The 16306-nt window shown below is 37.6% G+C and overlaps 1 protein-coding gene and 1 long non-coding RNA gene across 2 annotated transcripts in view; both read left to right on the plus strand.

The window, feature by feature from the left end:
- Positions 1–16306, plus strand: part of LOC149200159 (phosphatidylglycerophosphate phosphatase PTPMT2-like) — a 141513-nt gene that overhangs the window by 94567 nt on the left and 30640 nt on the right. The gene's annotated exons all lie outside the window — the stretch shown is intronic.
- Positions 12830–13325, plus strand: LOC149200160 (uncharacterized). The gene is made up of 3 exons (XR_016253342.1): positions 12830–12894; positions 13024–13081; positions 13187–13325. It is a non-coding gene; the product is annotated as an uncharacterized LOC149200160 (long non-coding RNA).

Genomic DNA, 16306 nt, shown 5'->3' on the forward strand with positions numbered 1-16306 from the left:
ATAAAGCATATGATGCCCAAATTTATACGGGAAAACACATTCCACAAGTAGATAGGTGATCTTAGTGCCCATTCGATTCGTAGGCAGGAATCACACATTTGAGCATTAAATTCAACACCACTACAGGCCTGTAGCCTACATAGCATTTAAATAGTTGACATATATAAGAACCAACACAACATAATATAGTAGACATATATAAGAAGTTAGAACCAACACTCCCCAACATACAACAAACTCATGAAAGTGAACATAAAGCATATGATGCCCAAATTTCTACGGGAAAACACATTCCACAAGTAGATAGGTGATCTCAGTGCCCATTCGATTCGTAGGCAGGAATCACACATTTGAGCATTAAATTCAACACCACTACAGGCCTGTAGCCTACATAGCATTTAAATAGTTGACATATATAAGAACCAACACAACATAATATAGTAGACATATATAAGAAGTTAGAACCAACACTCCCCAACATTGGCATGCCATTACCCTGATACAAATATCATAGACAATATAGTAGTCACAAGCACAAACATAAGATTATACTTATGTTATAAAAGTTCTGCAACTGAGAGTGAGACTCTAACTCTCCACCCAACCATAGACAAGTTGCAGCCAAGTCTTTCTTGTCGCTATCATCACCGAGCCCAATTCTAATGCTTGAGGTGGAGTGCTTTTGTGGGCTTTTGACCAATAAAATAGTGGAAACAGGAATGCCACTAGGTCTCATTGCCTTCATCCACCAGCTACTCACATGACATTTGACATTTCTGGCATAATCACTTCCATGCCAGGATACCACAACATAGAGAACTTCAACTCACTCTATTGGAGAAGAGAGCCACAATAAGGAAGCTTCATCAATGATTAAGCTGTGGATGGTAAAGAAATCACTCTCAAGGTGGTTCATCGGGTGAGTCAAGCATCTGAGTTTTAGCCCAAGGCAACTCTTGGTGTTTCTTCCAGCCCTCACGAGCACTAGAGCGAATCCTTCCAATCCAACAGGTTCATCAAGCCACCTAATTCCAGCGGTTTCTTCGGACTGACAATTAAGCCACAACTCTCTCTTTGTGATGCTTTTTACCGACAAGCCTCGTGTTAGAGGATTCTTTAGCTGGTGTTATGATTTTTTCGCTCTCTTCTTGCTTCTGCATGCGTATCTTCTTTCTGCACATCCTTGTGTGTGTCTATGCCGCCTCTCAATTGGTTTTTCCTTGCGTTGTTCAACGACCAACCGCCCGCCACTTCACGAGGTGCCACACAACCCCCCTTCTTGGAACAGGAAAACACACGCCATACTATATTAATTTTTTTTTGTCATTATTTGCTTTGCTGTTAGAGGGTAAGGACACCTAGGCCTGTCCTTTTTTGGTTAGTTAAACTTATTGCACAGTTAACCCATTTTAGATGACTTTAGCCAACCCATGCCTACCATTTAAAACATCCATTCCCTCAAGCAATCCCCTACCTCAAGAAATGGGATCTGTGTCACTTTTTCAACCAATTAACATAATTACAATTATTTACATTGAGAGGAATATTTACTCAGGGGATATCACAATACCTCAAGTACAAAATTTAGAATTATATTTGAAGAATTGGACACGTGGCACACTATTCAAAATTGTTCATGGGAAGAGGTCAAAAATCAATAAGTTTTGTGAAAGTTACCATAACTTCCACTAGGCACATAAAATTTTGGTCAAAACTGTGGAATTATAGAGAAGATATATCAAATTTATTACTAAACAAAGTTTCAGATTCGAAAGGGCTCAAATCTTTTAGGGATATATCAAGAAAAAGTTATGCTATTCAAATATTCTTCAAATTAAGGTTTCAAAGGTATGTAACTTACAAGTGACACCGCATTTGATTAGAAGATCCATTGTTTTGGGTGATTAGAAATTGGGATAAAGGGAAGTACTATTATTATTTTCTCTGATGGTTCCAAAGAAAGAACCAAAATATACTACACCAATTAAGCCTCCCGAAAGCTCATCCAAGACTTATGAAGAAAGTGAAAACTTAGAATTTAGGTTCTCCCAATTAGAGAAGAAAGTCAATGAAATGAATGGTTGTATGTTGAAAAAGGTGGATTTATCAAGTCCCCAAGAAAAACTTAAAAGAGAAATGATGGGTGAAATGGAAAAGAAGATGAATGAAAATAAAGAAAATATACAAAAACCTATCATGAAAGAAATAAAAGAATTACAAACCATCCTATTAGAAGAAATCCCTAAAAGGGATGTGGATATCCAAGGAAATCATGTACATAAGGAGAAGCATGGTGTTGAGACTCAATCACATATGGGGAATATGGTATCACAATTGGACAACACAAATATTGAGTCACATAACCATAATCATGAATTTTCAATCCAAGATCCACATCATCAGGGCTTCAAGTTAGTACCAAGGAACTACTACATTCCAAAGATTGATATGAGGAAGTTTGATGGTAATGATCCTATAACATGGATATTTCAGATGGAGCAATACTTTGATCAACACCAAGTGGCAGCGAGACAAGAGGTAAATATTGCATCCATGTTTTTAGAACAAGAATAACATGTATGTTATCAATGGCTTTGTGAAATAAAAAAGGATTTTGTTATATATTGGTCCATTTTTACAAATGAATTGATAACACATTATGGATATATTAAGAGCAACACATTTTTTATTCAATTGGTAAATCCTCGACAAAAAGATCCAATTATAAACCACATTCAACAATTCCAAAAGTTGAGTCTTAGGGTAAAGAATATTGCAGAGGATAATTTGTTAGACCTAAATCCAAACTTATGGAAACTTTAAAGGGAAACATCCAACATGATGTGCATCTTTTTGAACCTAAATCTCTAGAGCATGTTTTCAATTCAACAAGGAAAGTTGAAAGTAAACATATGGCCACTAGAAAATTGGTCACTTATAAATATAGAGAATATTATGCTCCCTCTCGTTAACTAACAAGGTTGACTCCTCAACAAATGGATGAAAGAAGAGAAAAGGGACTATGTTTCATCTATGACAACAAGTACAGTAAATGACATAAATGAAATGATAAGAAATTATTTTACATAGGGTATGAAGATGGAGATCAAGACACAGAACTGTTACAAGATCTAGAGCTAGAAGAGACTACTTCAACAATCTCTTGTGATACACTGGGCGTCTTCAATATTCCACAAACCTTCTAGAGAGAAGGATATATAAAAAAGGTAATAATATTGATTGATCCAGGAAGACCCATAAGTTCATCAATTACAAATTAGCAAAACTTCTTGCTTCATATATCAACACCAGAATTTCAAGTAATGATTTTTTTTTCGTATGCAGTTCACAGACCCGAGAGATCAGTGACGTCTATGTCCACGAAATATTTGTACTAGACATATCCGCCTAAAGGGATCAATTCATGTTAGCTCAACCACAGAGCTTGACCCCGATGGTGTTGAGAGAATTGAACCCCTGACCTCTCAATAGCAAGGTGCTTTAATGATGGGGACTTGACCAATTGAGCTAACCCTCGGGGCTAAATTTCAAGTAATGATTGCAAATGGAGGTACCATAAATTGTTCGGGGAAGTGACATAGTAATAAGCTAAATATGGGGGAGTATTTGTTGGATAGTCCCGTAATTGCAATCCAAACGGGTGGTGCTAATGTTGTATTAGGGGTCTAATGGTTACATCATTGGGAACAATGGCTCTTAATTTGCAAGATCTTTTCATAAGATTTTTGTCAAAAAGAAAGGAAATTGAGCCTAGAGGTATCCAAGGGAAACCTGGTAATGTGATAAGCTCTAATAACATGAAAAAATTGCTAAAAAAGGGACACCAAGGTGTAATTGCATAATTGTGTTGTGTTCATTAGATGTTCAAACATATATATCCTCTGCTCTAATGGATCTCCAAAAAGATATCAACAATTGTGCTAAGGGTATTTGGAGAGATGCCTAAGCATCTTCCACTTGATTGAGATCACGACCATTCTATTCATCTGGAACCTGGAAAGCTACCACCTAACATTAGGTCTTATAGATATCTACATGCATAGAAGAATAAGATTGAGCCATGGTTCAAGAAATGTTAGAGGCTAGCATCATTCAACCTAGTCAAAGCGCTTTGTCTTCACCAGTTGTGATGGTAATAAAAAAGGATGGTTCATGGCATCTGTGTCCAAATTACAAACAACTCAACAAAATGACAATCAAATATAACTTTCCCATTCTTGTTATTGATGAATTATTATATGAATTAAATGGAGAAAATTTCTTTCCTAAGTTGGATCTTTGTTCTAGATAGCATCAAATCAGAATGAGGCACAATGACATTCCCAAAACATCGTTTAGAAGTTAGAACACATGAATGTCATCATATGTTTTTGGTTATGTCATTTGGATTGAGAAATGCACCTTCAACATTTCAAAGCTTGATGAATTCTATTTTCAAAGCCTTAGAAAATTTGTGTTAGTGATTTTTGATAATGTACTAATGTACAACAAATCTTGGGAATTTCATGTACAACATCTTAACAGGGTCTTGATGCTGTTGGAATAGCAACAACTCTATACAAAGCTTTCCATGTGTGCCTTCGGGGTGCAAGAAGTGGAATATGGGTTATATTATATCAGATGTGTGTCAAGGTGGATCCTAACAAAATCAAAGCTATGAGGGAATGACCAATCCCTAATACCTTGAAGAAAGTCAAAGGATTCTTAGGATTGATAGGATATTTTTATAAGTTTGTTAGAATTATGGTCAAATAACAACACCTCTAACAAAATTATTGAAGAAGGAAGCTTTTCTTGGAATAAAGAAGCAACCAAAGCTTTTGAAAAACTTAAAGAGGCTATTGTACTAGTCTCATCTTGGTGACACATGACTTCACAAAATCCTTCATTGTGGAGTGTGATGCCTCAAGCCATGGGATTAGTTCACAATTTTGATGCAAGAAGGAAGCCCCCTTGCTTTTGAAATTAGTGAAATTAAAGGAAAACACTTACTTAGACCCATCTATGAAGAAAAAATGTTGGCCATACTACATGTAGTTAAGAAATGGTGCCCATACTTAATAGGAAGACACTTCAAAGTAAAAATAGGTCATGATATTTTGAAGTACTTCTTGGACCAAAGACTATTGTTAGAAGAGCAACAAAAATGGGTTACAAAAATGTTGGGTTTGTTGGAATATTTAGTAGTACTTAGAGGGGGGAGGGGGGTGAATAAATATTGGGAACTTTTTAATAATTTTAATCATATCATGTAAACATCATACAATTAATGACATCATTCAAAAATGCACAACATGAAAAACAATCCACAAGAGATTTTTTGGTGGAAACCCTTCCAGGAGAAAGACCATCAAACACTTTTAATATAAGTCTTAAAAATTACATCAATAGGAAGCTCCAACTTCCAAGATTCTCCAGCAACAACTGGAAGGAGGCTCCAACCCCCTGATTTATTAGCTCCAACTGAAAGGATGTGCCAACACCTTGGCTTACCAACTCCAACTAGAAGGAGACTGCAACCCCTTGGTTTTATCAGCTCTAGTTGAAAGAATGCTCCAACACCTTGCAACCTCCAACTTGCCTTAGCACCACCCTGTCGCCCTGAAGTGTTCCTAGTCTCCAACCTGAAGGAGACTCTAATCTCTGCCTCACACCACCCTACTACCCTACTCAACAACCCACAACTTGCCTTGAAGGCTCCGACCTTCAATTCATCGCAGTGGACCATGTTTTATATATTTTCAGACTAGATCCACCTCGGCTTAATATCAACATAGACAATATCAAATCAATCTATTGACTTTTTTAATATGCAATACTAGCACAAGGTCATCAATAACAATATCAATTCTTTTTGCTCACTTAGCTCAACAACTCGGCATTATACTCTAACTGGCAAACCTTGCATAAATAACCTTGCCAAAAGCAAACCCTGTCTCAACAACTCTGCGTAAGACATATATATGTCACTGCTAAACATGCTCAACAATACATCACTGTCAATATCATAATTCTGTCATCAAGAACTTTACTTCTTTAGACATAAGTACCAATCACTCTATTAAAGGCAATGCTGAAAAATTCTAGGGGCAACTAGATTAGCTAATTTCTCTTCTTTGATAACTGCTTGTGATATCATTTTACTTATCTTGATTAGCTTCTTCTTCAACTTGATTATTATTGTGTTCTCTTCATCAAACAACTACCAAACCATAAAGAGCAATAAGGTAAAGGACACAAGATATAGGCGATTAGCCAGAGCCAAGACCTCTCCAATTTGAGAAGAAAACCCACAAGAATTCTTCTCTTCTTATAGAACTTCAATTGACAAGTTCCAAGACCTATGACCCTTGACCAAGACTCCTCCAAGACCAAGTCAACCTTCCTTCTTGATTTGCACAGCTGCCAGCAACAATTTTCGACCTTCCAGCAACTCCTTCAGCAACTTCGCTCCACAACAACAATTTCTGCAACTTCGACCTAGTAGATTCACAAGTTTGACCTTGATGTAGAAGCAACTTCATAGTTTCAACCTTGCAGCTTCACAACTTCGACTTTGCAACTTCACAGTTTCGACCTAGAAGTAGCTTCACAGCTTCAATGCAACTTCACAGATTCGATGCAACTTCAGTAACTGTAGAAACCCTAACAAAAGGGGGGGAGAGAGAGAGAGAGCCAAAACTTCGATCTTGTTCTTCTTGTTGTTTTTCGTGCTTTTCCAGCTTCTATTTTGAGGAGATCAAACTTGCTTGAGAGTGTGTCCAAATGAGGTCGAGTTCCTTCTGATATATAGGCTTTTGAGGGGTATGAATTGCTTTCCTTAGGACGACTTGTCCCTTCATGTAGGCTGACATGATCTTTGTGCCATGACGATGTCTTGGAGGGTCTTTTGACTCTACTTTGACTCAAATAAATTTTCTTTACAATATGTAGCATGCCCAAATGGTCCTTCAATACATGACAATGATTCAATTGACTTTATGACAAACCTAGAATTACTCAATGGGTGCTTGACCTAAAAATAAATTTCCCTTGAGCATGAAACCCATGCCTCAAGAATAACAATAATAAATTTATTTTTCTCTTTTCATTAAATGCATAAAATCATGATTACATATGTCATTATGAAGACCGAACCTAGTTACATATTTCAACAGGAAACAACTTCAATGATCAACATACTCATATAAACCGTATTCAAACTGTGGTAGCAACCTTTAGCTGATACACTTGAGTAGTATTCTGAGCTTAGTCCCTCAAATACATCAGATCAACAATACAACAAAGTATCAAAACTTGACAACACTCTAACCAACTAAAATTCAAGATGCTCTAAGATTTGAATACTAATCCAGTGAATTTCCTCATTAATAGTTCTAGGTATAATAGTCTTCAGAGAGTTATTCTTTAGTGGATACTTTTGTAAACTTATCAACAAAGCATACAACAACTTGATTATATTACTGATGTTGTGATCAATAATGCATCAATCATCAACATATCCTATAGAATTAACTCTAGATAGAAATTCTAAGATAAGGGTTTTAGATACAACAATCTTATCATAAGCTCAGGTTCAACCTTAAACTACCCTTCAAACACTGCTATAGCTATGCATCATGCAAAGATCTTTTAATGATATCAATCAGTGAAACTAAACTAGGATTTTGCCTCATATCTCAGTTAATTTATCAATTTAGGCCTATTGTCAAGGATGTACCTTCTCCAGTAATGATGCTTCAAATTGCACTCAGTCCTTGTATTTTTATTAACAAATAACCAATGTTGTCGCGTGCAAAGATTGAATTTGACTCAAGATTGCCTTCAAAAGAAGTATGAGATCTTGCCTTATGAAGATTCGGATGAATGCCAAGAAAGTGCCTTAGGAGGAGGCTGAAATCTGCCTTAGTTATCTGGCATGCGATAGTCCTTAGACTGAGCCTCAATAAGGTCGAAAGGTACCTTTGATCAGGCTTCAGATAGGTCTCTATCTAGCAAATAAACCATCACATAAATATGAAAAATTAAGCCGATTAACCCTTATCAGAATGTTGCTTTAGACCTCAAATAAAACTCAGATTAGCCTTCGCAAAAAAAAGGTCTGAAATGATGCCTCAGATTCTGCCTCGAATTTGTCCTTGAGCAGCCTTAGAAGATGGCCTTAGACAGGCTAAAAAGTGCCTCAGAGAGGGGGCCACAAAACAATAACAACCTCAGAAAAGGCCTTAGGAGGGGGGTCGAAATAGGCCTCAGAGGCAACCAAGATTGGGCAGCATGGATGTCAAAATTGGTGCCATGGAAATGTCATCCAATGAGCTTCAGAACTTGGCCTCAATTTAGCGTGTCACAACCAGGGAAAAGGGCAAATAATCCTTGAGAGAAATCAACCTTTAGATAGACCTTGCTATCCTTGGCCTCATATAATCTTAGAGCTAAAGAAGAAAAGATAAGCATGGAATTTGATGCTTTTTGGAGGAGAAATGAGCTCCTATATATACTTAACGAAAGGGGTTAATAGGGGGGCTGACATGCCCTTCAAACTTGGAGCCGATCGGATTATATGCTCTAAATAAACTCATAAATTCAAATTTATTTAGGCCGACCTTAAACTTTCTTGATGATACCATCTTCAAAGGCAATGTCCTTCTTTTGAGGTTGCTTAGATCAATGCATTTCTTCAAATAAATTATTCAAGAGTTCCGAAATTTGGCTATGTTTCCGCCGCGTAGGCCAAAAAACGATTAATTTATTAATTTCTTTTTGCTTTTTTTGTTTTGTTTAGCTTGGTTGGGGGTGGGTCCACCTTGGGTTAGGGTGAGGAGTGAAGGGATTCAACACCCTTTCATCTCTCATTTCTTCACTTTTATTTTATGATAGCTTGGAGAAGAGAAGAGAAGAGAAGAGAGGAGAGGAGAGCTTGGAGGAGTGAAGGAGGAGCTAGGAGAAGGAGGAGGAGCTTGGAGGAGGAACTTGGAGGACTTCCATCTACAAGAGCTAAAGAGGTAAGTGCAAACCCCAAACTCCCTCATTTTTTTGACATTGTTTTTTGTATTTTTCTCCTTCCTCTCCTACTCTTTCCCATTCTTTCTTTGTGCTTATTTAATTGTAGGTTGTCCACCACCTATATCCATATTCCAAGATGGTGTTCTTTTGGCTTCTATGTATCATTCCACTTTTGGTTTTAATGATGGCAAGGGGGAGTAGGAATAGAAGGGAAGAAGAACAAGAGGATAGTGGTCCCAATATGAGTGACCCAATGTATGATGAGGAGGAAGCGTTTGAAGAGGAAGGGGATGAAGTTGAACCTGAAGGGAACATTGAAACACTAGAGGGGAAAGCTGCATTAACACACTTGTCGAACTATGTGACCAAACTTGAAGGGGGAAAGGGTGGTGGAAGCTACAAATTTTTGTGCCCTCATGGTTGTCATGGAGGAAACCATTTAGTGGTTCATATACCCTTGTGAGGAGGCATCTTTGTGGGGTGATGGAGAGATGAAAAAGGGCGCTGTGGGGATACAAATTTGCCCAAACATTGTAGCTGAACAAAGAAGAAAATACATCCAAATAGGGAGGCTGCACAACAAAAAAGCAAGAAACAAAAAACTCATTCTGAATCAAGTGCAACTTCTAGATTTGGTAGCTCATCTCCTCATGGTACTTTTGAAAGCTCTGGAGGTAAAAGAACAATAGGGGATTTCTTGAATGTTGTTGGGAGGGATGATGTGGATGGAAAGATAGTTCGATTTATTTGTGCTTGCGGTGTACCATTCAATGTGCTTCGCTCTCCCTATTGCCGTGAAATGGTAAAGGCCATCAATGAAGCCCCAAAAGGATACAAGTCCCCCAACTATGAGAAAGCTAGAACAATGTTATTAGAAAGTGAAAAAGCAAAGGTTCAAAGAGATTTGACAGGTTTTACAAATGAGTGGGTAGATTGTGGGGTATCCATTGTATCAGATGGGTGGACAAATATTAGAAACCGACATTTGATAAATGTTCTTGGTGTTTCTGCTAGTGGTGCAGTATTTGTTATATGCCATGACTCCTCCATCAGTGCATCTTCTTAAAACATTGCAAATCTCCTATTGCAATCAATCAGAGATGTTGGTCCGAATAATGTGTTTCAAGTGATCACAGATAATGCAGCGAATTGTAAGGCAAAAGGAAAAGTTATTGAGTGTACTCATCCATACATCTTTTGGTCTGGGTGCCTGGTTCACACATTGAACCTTTTGATGCATGATATTGTGAAGCATAAAGAATGTGGGTGGATTAATGAGCTTTATAGGAGAGGGAAGAAACTCATTAAATTCATCACAGGGCATACAAGGGTAAACTACTTCAATGGCACTTACTCCAAGTTGCAGTTGCTTAAAGTTGCGGCTAGAGAAGGTGAGACAAGCTTTAACTAATATGGCGTGTGCTGAATCATGGGAGGAAATTAACACTGATAGAGATGGTGCTAATGTAGCCAAGGACACTATTCTTGACATGTACTTTTGGTCACAGGTTAAATATGTTTTGCAATTCACCAAACCAATTTATTACATGATCAAGTTTGGAGATTCAGATCGACCAATAATTGGGGAGTTGTATGAGCAAATGGATAGCATGTTGGGACAAATTACAGACATTGTTGAGCCTAGAGATATCACCTTGTACAATTATATTCGTGCAGAGGTGGAAAACCTATGGGAAATGATAAATGTTCCATTGCATGCATTAGCATATGTTTTGACACCTAAATACTATCATCCATCATGGCTTTCAACACCAACACCTGGGGGGGGGGAAGTAAGAGGAGGTTCACAAAAAAGTATGATTGCATTGAGTAAATTAGTCCCTGATGAGGAGGAGGCTGCCATGGTACAGAGACAGTTGAGCAACTATACACTTAGCATTGGTCCATTTGGGAGCATGCATGCAATTGGAGATCGAGAGACTTTTTGTTCTCTTAAGTGGTGGAACATGCATGGAGGTGCTACTCCACTTCTACAGACTTTGGCATTGCGGGTGCTATCACAGGTGGTAAACACTTGTTCTGCAGAGAGGTGTTGGAGCTCTTATTCTTTTACCCACAATGTTAAAAGGAATAGGTTGAGTCTAGACCGGGCAGAGAGCTTGGTTTATGTTCATTACAACTTGTGATTGTTGTCCCATTACTGTGATGATGCAAAGACTAATAAAGACCTTAAGATTTGGGACAAGAATCCAGAGGAGCCCAATTTGGAGGATGGAGTGTTGCGATTAGAGCAATTAGAGGATGCTCTTATCCAGGTATGTCCATTGTGGTATGAATTTTGCTTATAAAGCATTTCTCTAATTCCTGTTTTTAATTTGTTTTTTGTTAACTAGTGGTTTTTTTGGTATGAATTTTTTGAGCGATTCCAGGATGATGATGATCGAGTTGAGATGCCACCCCCATCTGGTCCCTTGGTTCCCAGGTTCCATGGTTCAACACCAACAACAGGGGGTTCGTCTTCATTAGTTTCAGTGCCACAACTTCCACATGCACCATCTTCTTCATTGCCACCATGTGGAGGCCCGCTGCCACGTTCTCTTCGTGGTGGAAGGAGGAGAGATTAGTAGATATATTCACAATTTACTACTTTTGTCATAGATTAATCATTAGACTTGTAGGCTTGTGAATTTGAACCTTTTTGTCTTGGCGATGACTAAGTGACCTATTTTGTAAACATTATTATTTAAATTTTGGACATGACAAATGTTGACAGTTGCTCACTTGATAGATAAATCATAATATGCTCTATGTTTTATGTTTTATAATATGCTTAAAAATTTGATGTATATTGTAATTGCTAGAATATAGATGGTTGATGCTCGAATAATTAATCATTGATGTACATACTACAATGCAATCATGGATGCCATATCTATCTTGATTTATGTAAAAATATGCATGTTTTTATGCCTTTTACAACTAATTTAGTATTTGGGATGTTTGTTTTGAATATAAATGCATATATATATATATATTGTTTTGAATATAAATGCATCTATATATATATATATATATATATAGACGCTTCCGAGACGCTTCACTTCCTAGATTTTTGGAAAATGATGCTTCTGCGTCCCCGCTTCCAAAAAACGTCCCTGTTTCGTCCCCACTTCGTGCAACATTGATCATGACTACACTGTAGGGGCTTGCTTCCTTCTCTTTCTTCGAGGGATTCTTGTCCATTGGAGCTTCCAATTAATGCAATCCATTGACGTATATTAAGAACGTTCAAAAAGACCAACGTTGGCATCAATGACAACGCCATTCAACAAGGTTATCACTGAAATTATCTACAAAAATACAATGTTCCACGGGGACTCGCCCCCCCCCTTAGGGGTCTAGTTTCCTCGCTCCCCCGCGCTCCGAGGACTTGGGGACGAGTAGGGGACGTTTCCCCACGCTCCCAAAATGGAGGAAACTCGGGGGGACGTGCCAGGGAAACGTTTCCCTTCCCTGAGGGGGCGTTTCCAAAAAGGGGGACGTGGGGGGGCGTGGGGGGACGTGGGGGGACGAGGGGGGGCGAGAGGGGACGTGGGGGGACGAGGGGGGACGTGGCACACTTTTAATGCATTAAAAACCATTTTAAATTTTTAATTAACTAAACACTGAACTTAATCTTTAATTAAGAGTTAATTAACGTTTAGGGTTTTGGAAAATTGTTGTTTCATGTTATAAAACCGGCACCCTGAACCATGAACAACACACTCACAGCGGCACAACCTTTGCAAGTTCGTTGAGCGCTCCACTCACAACGTTGGATTTCATTGTTCGGATTCATCATTCCAGAGGGAGCTGATTTCATCTCATGTGAATATCTAACAGCCAACTGGCATACTTGAGTAAGGCCAGGTATTCATATATACATAAGAATTTTAAATTCAGTGCAATTTATCTAAAATATATATTTGCACATATGATCACTTTATTCTGTTTTTCTGTGTTGAACTTGGTGCAAATATCTAACTTCTCCAAGTTAAGGTCTCGTCTGTACTGGTTGATGTTTATTGAGGCTCTTTCTGAACAGAAGATTTGCAAGGTGGAGTAAAGCCCAACTTTCATATTTTCAGATTTGCAAATTTGCGGGTGTTTCAGAGATATAATATAATTCTGCATAAAAGCTGACCATATTCTGTTTGTGCAGTCTATCTCTCTCTCTCCAGGTGAAGTGAGGGCCCATTATTAGGTTGCCTTCATGAAAAGAGATCCATAATATATCATGTTGCATTTCATTTCTTGTTGGAAATAAAAATCATATGCTTATTTCTCTCTCTCCAGGTGAAGCGAGGGTCCTTATTTGGTTGGCTTCATGAAAAGAGATCCATAGTATATCATGTTACTTTTCATTTCATGCTGGAAATAAAATCATATGCTTATTTCTCTCTCCAGGTGAAGTGAGGGCCCATATTAGGTTGGCTTCATGAAAAGATATCCATAATATATCATGTTACTTTTCATTTCTTGCCGGAAATAAAAATCATATGCTTATTCTGAGTGAATCATTTCACATCGACAATGGTCAGAGTGGACAAACCAGGGATCCACAATGGGAGAAGCACTATACAAGTATTGTAAATACTAAAAAAGCTATGTTACAGTTCAGAACATCTCAGGCTCCCTAGAAGGTTTTATGGTGCAGTCAGGCTATATTCGAACAAGATAATTATAATAAATTGGAGATTTATATGTTTTACGCTTTTAGTTTTAATCATGTCCATATTTATCTACTACTAACTATTTGTCTTGTGATGTTGTTAAAGATTGAAGTTTATATTGCATGAAACATATCATTGCAGTTAGATACACTTATACCTATTGGAAGCTCAGTGTAATGTTCATTTCAAATTAAAGAAAGTTTCTACAGCTGCAAAATGTGGCTTTTTCAGGGTAATTTCAGCCGTGCCTAATAATATAAAATTGTTTTCTATAAAAATTTAGAGCATATGGGAGCCTTTAGCATTTGGCATTTTTTGCCAATGATGACTCTTGATGTATCAGACTTGACTTTAATCTTTTATAAATTTGGATAATGTCAAATGATATTCATATCAATGATCATGCTTTGTAGCTTTTCAATTCAAACCAAATTGTCATAGTGGACTCAATTAATAAATTATATTTTATATTTATAAATTTTTAAGACCCTGACGCTCCCCCACGTTTCCTAAAAAATGGTAGGGAGCTTTTGCATAGGCTGCTCCCGCGCCCCCTCGCTCCCTCGCCCCCTCGTCCCGGAACCTTGGTGGAACATTGCAAAAATGTAAAACAAAATATTGTGGTAGATGCACTCTCAAGGAATGAGAAAGACACAAAGGGTTTACTGTGCACTATTTCCATTCGACAATTTGACTATGTGGAAGAAGCAAGGATAGAATGGAAGAAAGATTGCCTATACTTATGTAGAATTCTCAACTCAAATAGAAGGTCCTTTTGGAATTAGACACTTTTCCTGTAGGATATTTAGGGTTCTTGAAGACATACCATAAGATCAAGAATGATTTTTTTTGGGAAGGTCTTAAAGGAAATGTGCATAAATTTATGGTGGAATGTGTGGTATGCCAATAAAAAAAGGGAGAGACAATTAAGACCCCCGGGCTCCTTTAGCCATTAGCCATACCAAGCCAACATTGGGAAGAAGTTTCAATGTATTTTGTTACAGGTTTACCCAATTTTGAAGGAAAGAATGTCATTATGTTAGTGGTTGATTGAATGACATAGTATACCCATTTTCTCTCTCTTTATCCTCCTTTTAAAGCTAGTACAATAACAAAAGCATTCATGGAAACAATCTAAAAGCTACATGGAATACAAAAGATTATTGTAAATGACAAAGATCCAATTTTCACTTGAAATATTTGTGTTGAATTATTTTCTTGTTTGGTTACTCAATTTGCTTACAACTCATCTTACCACCCTCAATTTGATGGGCAAGTCGAGATTGTGAATAGATGTTTAGAAAGACATTTATGTTACGTTGCATTGGATAAACGAACACGATGGACCAAATGATTACCCTTAGCAAAACGGTAGTACAACACATCCTTTCATTCTTCATAAAAAATTTCTCCATTTATGGGACTTTATGGATATCATCCTTCATCCACCACATCACACTTGAAAGGGACGATAAAGGCTCAAGTGATATAGGACCACATATGGCACCAAGAAGAGGTTCTCAAATTGTTGAAGGACAACTTGATTTTGGCACAAAATACGATGAAACAACAAGCAGATTAGCATCGCAATGAAAGGGAATTTGAAGTGGGGCATTGAGTATTTATAAGACTACAACCATATATAAAGGTATTCCTCAAGCAACAAAAGGAGAACAATAAATCAACACCGAGATATTAATGTCCCTATAAGGTGTTGCAGAGGATTGGAAGTATGGCTTACAAATTGGAGTTGCCTCGATCTTCACGTGTATATCTAGTATATCATATTTCTTGCTTAAAGAAGGTAATTGATGACAAGATCCCAATCCAGACTATTCTACCAAAGATTAATGAAGAAGAGAAAATAATACTAGAATAAAAACAATCTTTGAAGGGGTGGATATAAGCCCATGTTAACCCTAAAACCCCTGATTAAGCCCTAGATATTGAGTGATATATTGTTATGTAGGCTAGAACCTCTTGTGGTTCCATTTGTTGGAAATACTAAGAGGGGGGCGAATCAGTATTTCATTTCAATTAGTTAATTTTAACCTCACAAAGCATTATTTATCATTAGCATTAGATCAAAACATAAATCAACACCACCATTCAACAATGCACAACATCAAAGACACAACACAAGGGATTTTTAGGTGGAATCCCTTCCAGGAGAAAAACCATCGAACACTTTTAATATAGGTCTTTAATGATTACATCAACAATGAGCTCCAACTTCCAAGATTCTCCAACAAAAAATGGAAGGAGGTTCTAACCCCTTGATTTATCAGCTCCAACACCCTGATTTACTAGTTCCAAGTGGAAGGATGCTCCAATGCCTTGATTTTAATAGCTCCAATTGAAAGGATGCTCCAACACCCTGCAAGCTTTGACTTTCCCTAACATCACTTTGCTCCCTTGAAGTGTTCTCAGGCTCCAGCCTGAAGGAGACTTCAATCTGTGCCTTGTACCATCCTAAACATGGAAGGTAAATGAATAAGATTCATTATGCTAAACACATTGCCCAACAATTGACTATTATACAATAGAATCACTGCTTTGATCACTGTCCAAGCTTATCAAGTCATCTGCTCAACAATAAGATGTCAAAG

This window comes from Pinus tabuliformis, chromosome 2_1, assembly GCF_031772625.1.
Source record: "Pinus tabuliformis cultivar Carrire ecotype Pingquan chromosome 2_1, CPIR1, whole genome shotgun sequence".
NCBI classification, from domain to species: Eukaryota; Viridiplantae; Streptophyta; class Pinopsida; order Pinales; family Pinaceae; genus Pinus; species Pinus tabuliformis.